At 36.4% G+C, this 6,858-nt stretch overlaps 1 long non-coding RNA gene across 1 annotated transcript; it reads left to right on the forward strand.

Moving 5' to 3' along the window:
- The first annotated feature begins 3,995 nt into the window (after positions 1–3,995).
- LOC125236373 lies at positions 3,996–5,986 on the forward strand. Its single transcript, XR_007178201.1, has 2 exons — positions 3,996–4,090; positions 5,896–5,986. It is a non-coding gene; the product is annotated as an uncharacterized LOC125236373 (long non-coding RNA).
- Positions 5,987–6,858: the final 872 nt, after the last annotated feature.

Genomic DNA, 6,858 nt, shown 5'->3' on the forward strand with positions numbered 1-6,858 from the left:
CGAGTAGTACAAGTACAGAAGGCTCACTCCTTTGATGTTCACAAAATGCCGCCATTCTAAATTCTTACCTACATTAACAAACGGACCGCACGCGAGCAGCCAACATTGAATTTTATTGCGCCGCGCGAAGGTCGTCGCCAATGAATGGGCCGCGAACTCGCGGCCGCTGACATGTACACTGACATAACTCTAATACTAAATTGAATATACTCTAAGGCCGTTTTCACATTATCCGATCCGATATCGGATGTCGAAATTGTCGAACCGACATCCTACAGAGTGTCAGGCAAAATAAATAATTTTACATTCAACTATATAAATATATATATTGTTATATATATATTCAATATTATATATTGTAAATAATATTGCTATAGTTGTCATGCTTTCTAAATTTATTTTTCTCACTGCACCCACATTCGCGAATTTCTGTTTGGCCCTATGGTTGACTGGTAGAGAATGCCTTAAGGCATTAAGTCCGCCATTTGTACTTTTTTCCAATTGTGCAATAAAGTTTAAATAAATAAATAAATACATATATCTACTAAAAGATGAAAAAACTAGTATCCGCAATTCGGACCGATGCATTACAACCTTTTTTTTTTCAATGGAAATTGTCAACTAATTTGAATTTCGATCAATTAACAGCTGTTTAATAGACGCCACTTTAGTCACGCACACTACTACATACGTATACCTACATTATATACGCACACAAACAAATATTATCGGCCGACAACTGGCGGGGGTGCCAGCATGCCAAAAATAGTAGTTTTTTAGTAATAATGATGTATTAAATACATAAATGAAGACCTGGAAGCGCATAAATCTTACATTTACGTCCTTCCTACATCCGATATCGGATCGGATAATGTGAAAACGGCCTAAGGTAGAGCAGAGTCTAACTGGGGAAGTATACCTCCGCTTTACAAAAGACCGCAGTCAAGTAGCACTAGACCTTACTCATTGTTGTGTTCCTGCCGGTGAGTAAGGCAGCCAGAGCTCAACGAGGGTGCGGTATGCTGACAACGGAAGTAATTAGGACAATAGATTGTCCTTTGAATCGTCGGCACCCAGGCCCCTTCTAAGTACATATTTGTACAAGTTTCTAATGAGTCGAGTCGGCAACGCATATGTGCTAGTGGCAGGCGTCCATAGGTTACAGTGACCGCTTTCCATCAGGCGGACCGTATGCGTGTTTGCCACCTACGTGGTACAAAAAAAACTCTCGACGAATTCACCTTAAACATTAAAAACTAAATCAAAATCGATTGATTCGTTCGGGAGCTTCATAGCCACAGACATACAGACATGTCAAGCGTCAAACCTATTATTATTATAACACTCCGTCGTTTTTGCGTTGGTGGTTAAAAACAAGAAACCTCCTTCAAAACTATAATAAAACACAACTTTCTAAGAAAATTGGTCAAGTGCGAGTCGGATTTCAACATTTCCATACAAAAAGGTCATGAGCGCCTGACGAAATGTAATGGCAACGTACACTAAATTTCGTACTTTAAAGATTTTGCGTATATTTTGAAAACTATAAGAGATAGAGCAAATAGACCAGATTTTGGTTGTAGGTGGCACAATTTTTTTGTTTTCGTATATATACACCTTTTTTTGGACCTATGTGGGCAATATTATGGTCAGTGAAGTTCTAAACGGTCTTAAGTGCCTCCTTTTTAGTAGGAACTTAAGTCATTTTGGAAAATGTTTTTTTTTTTTAACAATTTTTAAAGCAAAACGAAACAAAAGTTGATTTCTTTATACCTGTCCAACGCGCTTAAACAATTTTAAGACGTTTAGTAACTACTTGCAGCGGCAGTGAGTGAAATTCGTAATCTGAGTTTTTTTTCTCTTAAGTCCGACTTACGCTTGACTGTAGATTTCTAATAGGTTTTCCTGTAATCTACAGGTAGAGGGCTATCTCGTGTATTTTTTTGAAAATTTTACGCTAAGTTGTTTCGGAGATAAGGGGGGGAATGGTCATTTTTTGCTTATTTTCTTAAATTACTTCTAAATTACCAAAATAAAAAATATAAAAAAAATATATTTCAGATGCTGATAAAATGCTCTTTCATTTGATATGTAACAAAAGATCCCTCATCCTTACCTACCCGTCATTAAAGTCATTGGTTTTCTTTGAGGTCATTCACTTTAACAAACACATGCTCAGAGTTGGTACTTATTCTATAGAGATATACTATTAAATACAAAATTCTTGGTCCTTTAAATGTATTGATTGTTTATAAAGGCCTTTAATGTCATGAATAGGGACTTGTATGGGATCAGAAAGTAAGGTGACCTTTTGACACTTGCTGGCGCTTTAATATTTACGGTAAAATATCGAGAAAAATCATTTACAAACACACAAATAGATGACACTACCTGTTGGGCTTATTCAGATAGTCATTTTTCTTGTTATGATTTTTAATTTGAATGAAAAAATTGGGTATTAGAGTTTCTCTCTTTTAATATAGTGTGGATGTGACTAGGTATATTTTGATCGTGTCTCTTGATAGGTAGGTACATACAACGGTATATCAAAACCTCAGACACCCCAACTGATTTTATTTTTTTAAACTCATCTAGAGTATTCATCTTTTAATCTGATGGTTACTTTTTTTTTAAATTGAATTTTTAATTTTCTGTACTACTTGACTTTTAGCTCTACACTCATTAAAATAATTGCTAACTACCATCATAAACTATAAAACTATTTATTTGTGTACGTTACTGCAACGACATACCAATAGACAGCTAAGATGTCACTGTAAAACACTTTAAAGCTTTGCCACAGTAAACTTCAAATTGGACAGGTAATCGCAGTAAGCTTTAAACCCAATATTAAAAATGACAAGGTTGTAATTAGGTACGAGTTCAATTTGTTATGACTTATGATAAACATTAAGATTAAACTGACAAACAACGTCAAACTCGTGGCGGAAAAAATAATCGTCCAAGTAACCAGCCAGTATTAATACCCCCAAATACTGAAAAACGTAAACAACCTCTAGCAATGCACATGGCACATAAAAAATAACTAATAATACTAATTTAAACAAAAATATTACCCCCATCAAGATATAGCTCAATCGATTCTACTCTCGATTCTGAACAAACGGTTTTCAGGTTTTTAGTGTTAAGTGAAACGCGGTGTATAAGTAGCTAATTTATTAGGTAGTTATAACAGAAATAACTGTTTCAACGTAGTATATGAGTACTATCTAAGAGTAAGTACCTAAGTGTAATGTAGATATTATGTATTTTTACTAGTTTACGTAACAAATAACTACTGGTAATTACTGTAACTATGTCAAAAGTTATTCATTGTATCATGTCATGTGTATTTTTTCTTTCTTTGTAAATGACGATCCTTATTGGGAGACACAATTATTTTCATTTAGAATTTATAACGTAATTTTTGACGATCATGATGAGAAGATAAACATAATTTTGACGTGTAGCAAATTTATAGTGACACGGCGATTTTTATCATGAAGCGGTGAAATCTAAATCTAAATCAGATTTAGACTTTATTTGCAAAAATGGTTATACTTTTGACGTTTTTTAGCCAATTTCAAATCTCGCGATGGGACCAGTACCTAATTATGAATATTACCATTTTTATGGAAATTTAATTGATGAGATGAGAGTGGGGTATTTGGAACTTATTCAGTTGCATACAGTCGCCGGCTTAAGTAAGTTATGATTTTTGTACCTTGTAGCTTTTAATCGTTTGACAATTTTGTATGATATTTCAATCACCACGTTAAAGTGACAAGGTACAGAAATCATCACTTATTTATGCCGGTGACTCTACGATATAAAAAGTAAATAAAAAATAAGGGAAACAAAAGCTCTATAGATCTATTATATGTGCCTATTTGAACTGTCATAATCATATATTCTTTCCGATAACTTTGTAATAAACTATCAATATAATGCTTTCCCTTTGCCCCCACTCTTGAACATGTTTCGCATTTGTTTTGTTTAGGTGGTAAAAAGAAAAAGTAGAAGAACAATTTGTGAGAAGGACGTCGGGGCTGGAAGTTTTTGTCAAGTCAAATCAAACCTAATGTTTAAGGTCTCCTTTTTCTTTTTTCTTATCACTTTTATACTTAGTAACCTGAGGTAAATGCCGTTTATTTAAAATATCTTAATTTTAGTGATCTTACTTTGAACATGGTGCGTTGCAAATGTTGCAATAGGTTTAAAAAGTTATGTTTAGAGGATGACGCTTTTAATTCTAATTAAATTAGAGGGTGCTATGGTCTTTGTATAGATTACTCATTATGAGAGATAATTTCGACCTCAGCAGCTGTAACATGGGTAGCCGTGAGGAAACAGGCATCTGCCGCGATTACAGAGTACGCTGCGCGCTGTTGGGCAATCATGGTCGCGCGATAAATTATAAAACATCGAGCCGTCCCTATTGCACTTACAAATAGTGCGATAGGGACAGCCAACTGTTTTATCATTTATCGCGCGACCATAATTGCCTGCCTGTTTCGATTCCAGCCTCAGGCACTGAAAGCCTTGGTCACTTTTTTTTTCATATGTGTAATTTATTTCGGTTTTAATGACGCTTTTACCTCGAGTTAAATAAATATAGGTACTTATAGTTAGAGATTCAAGTTAAACAGTGGATTGCGATACGCCGGAAGAAGCCGTTAGATCAAATAAAAGTTCGTTCTGCCGGCCTAATGACAGTACAGCGTCAAGCTTCGTGGCGATCAAAAATCGAAACGCAGTCTGTCACTAGCCAGCACAATCGCTCGAAACGCTCAGTAGATATCTATCTCTATCGCGCTTGCGTATGGCGCGACAGAGCCAGCGGCGTATCGCTTTCGTAAGGCCCAGCCACGACATTGGCCTAAGCGCGACAGCACTTTTAAACTGTATTTGCACTAAGCTAGTGAGCGGCAGCCATACGTGCGAATGAAAAGTCCCATCGCTGAGTCTCGCTCCAGTGAATGGCCGCCGCTCACCGCTGACGCGCTTAGACCAATGTCGTGGCTGGGCCGTAAGAGCTATAGACAAAGCTAGCTAGCTATGATACGCTTACGAATCTTAAGCGATTGTGAGGACTAAGAAGAAGCAAAACCTTTCTTCTAAATGATCTAGCTTAGTGCAAATACGTTTTAAAAGTGCTACAAATACTTAGTGTAAGGCCAGAGTGGACGCTCGGCGGGGCGGGCCAACGTGCGTCAACCCTACGCAGCGTCGACTCAGGACACTTGTATGAGCTTCGATTGTTTGACATGCACGCCGCACGCCCCGTCCCGCTGCACCCCCAATATGAGAGTGCCACCATAGATGAATAAGTAAGGGAAGATCAGTATAAGTCCATACATCATTGTATAGGCATAGTTAAGTGACATCTAGCGACAATCACGCGTCAATCACGCGTCAACTAGCGTAAATTATCAGTACTGCTACTTGTCAATAGATGTCGCGACGAACGAAGTCTAATGCTCACCAATTTTTAGCTAATATTACAATAGTATTAATCAGTATTCTGTTTTCAATTCCTTCTGCAGCTTGTAATATAAGTTGTAATGTAAGCTGTTCTAATATTAAATTATTGGCAGAGAAGACGCCGTCGCCGTTGCCATCTAGTATCGAATAGTGGTACTGATATTTCACGCTATTTGACGCGTGATTGTCGCTAGATGTCACTATGCCTATACAAATAACCCGCATTTACTGATGTATGGAGTTAGAGGTACAATTCTTCCCTTAATTGTTCCTTTATGGTGCCACAGACCATGGTTCTCTGTGAGTGCACTTGGACCTATACACTTAGAGATAAACGATATCTACATAAATTTACAAAAATTACAGAAGTACAATCTTGTTGTAATAATATAATGATGTTTTTTGTTGCAGGATAACCTGGAATCATGTAACTTATATACTGCGCTTATAGTGTTATGTTCAACTTATTGTTTATGGGAAAATATATACTCGACATTACGTGTACATTTCATTTTTTGTAAAGGTAAAAAAACGTTTAATATTTTAATTTCATACTAAGTTAGTCATTGGTGTAAAGGTACCATTTTTTTTAAAAAAACGTTTAGTTAATATTTTAATACTGGTGAAACTTTTTGTAGGGCACAGCACCATACGAATCTAACTTAGTATGGACAAAAAGTTACCATAGTGTTGTGTTCCTGCCGGTGAGTAAGGCTAGAGCTAATGCGGTGTGGCTGATGACGGGTGCTTACGGAACTAATTGTTCCGTCTCCTTTACCACTTGTACATTCCTTTTTTTTAATATGAAATTCATAGCAAGTTTAGTAGCTCACACATCAAAATTACACCTTATACAAAAACCTGAAGATTTAATTGACAAAGTACACACTTATTAATAGCGTGATATGGACGGCCTGATTTATCATTTATCGCGCGACCATGTTTGCATGCCGGAATACTTATAGAGTATAGACCCAAGAAAGCGTTTTTGGGTCTATAAGTATTTCAGTATAGCTACTTATTGGCTTTAAAATAAGCGTAAGCGTAATGTTGGTTTTATTTATTTGCGCTAAGGTTTACATAATAATATAATCCGCCTGCAGTACACGATAGTGTCCAACTAGCTCAGTAATATAGAGGGTAATAAAAGCAGAGTATTTACAGTTCACGGACATATATGGTCGCTTCGGCATTGTTGTCTTTGGCAGAGTTTCCATTGCGCTATTTTGGCCGATTGCTTGACTTTATCTACCGGGTAATTCCACGAAAGAGTAATGTGTTTGCGTGTTTGTTTAAATAGTGCAAATTTACCTATAAGTAGGTATCATTATATCTGAGGATTAAAAATAAGCTTATCCAGCATTTTTGAAATTT

This window comes from Leguminivora glycinivorella, chromosome 19 (genome assembly GCF_023078275.1).
Source record: "Leguminivora glycinivorella isolate SPB_JAAS2020 chromosome 19, LegGlyc_1.1, whole genome shotgun sequence".
NCBI lineage: Eukaryota > Metazoa > Arthropoda > Insecta > Lepidoptera > Tortricidae > Leguminivora > Leguminivora glycinivorella.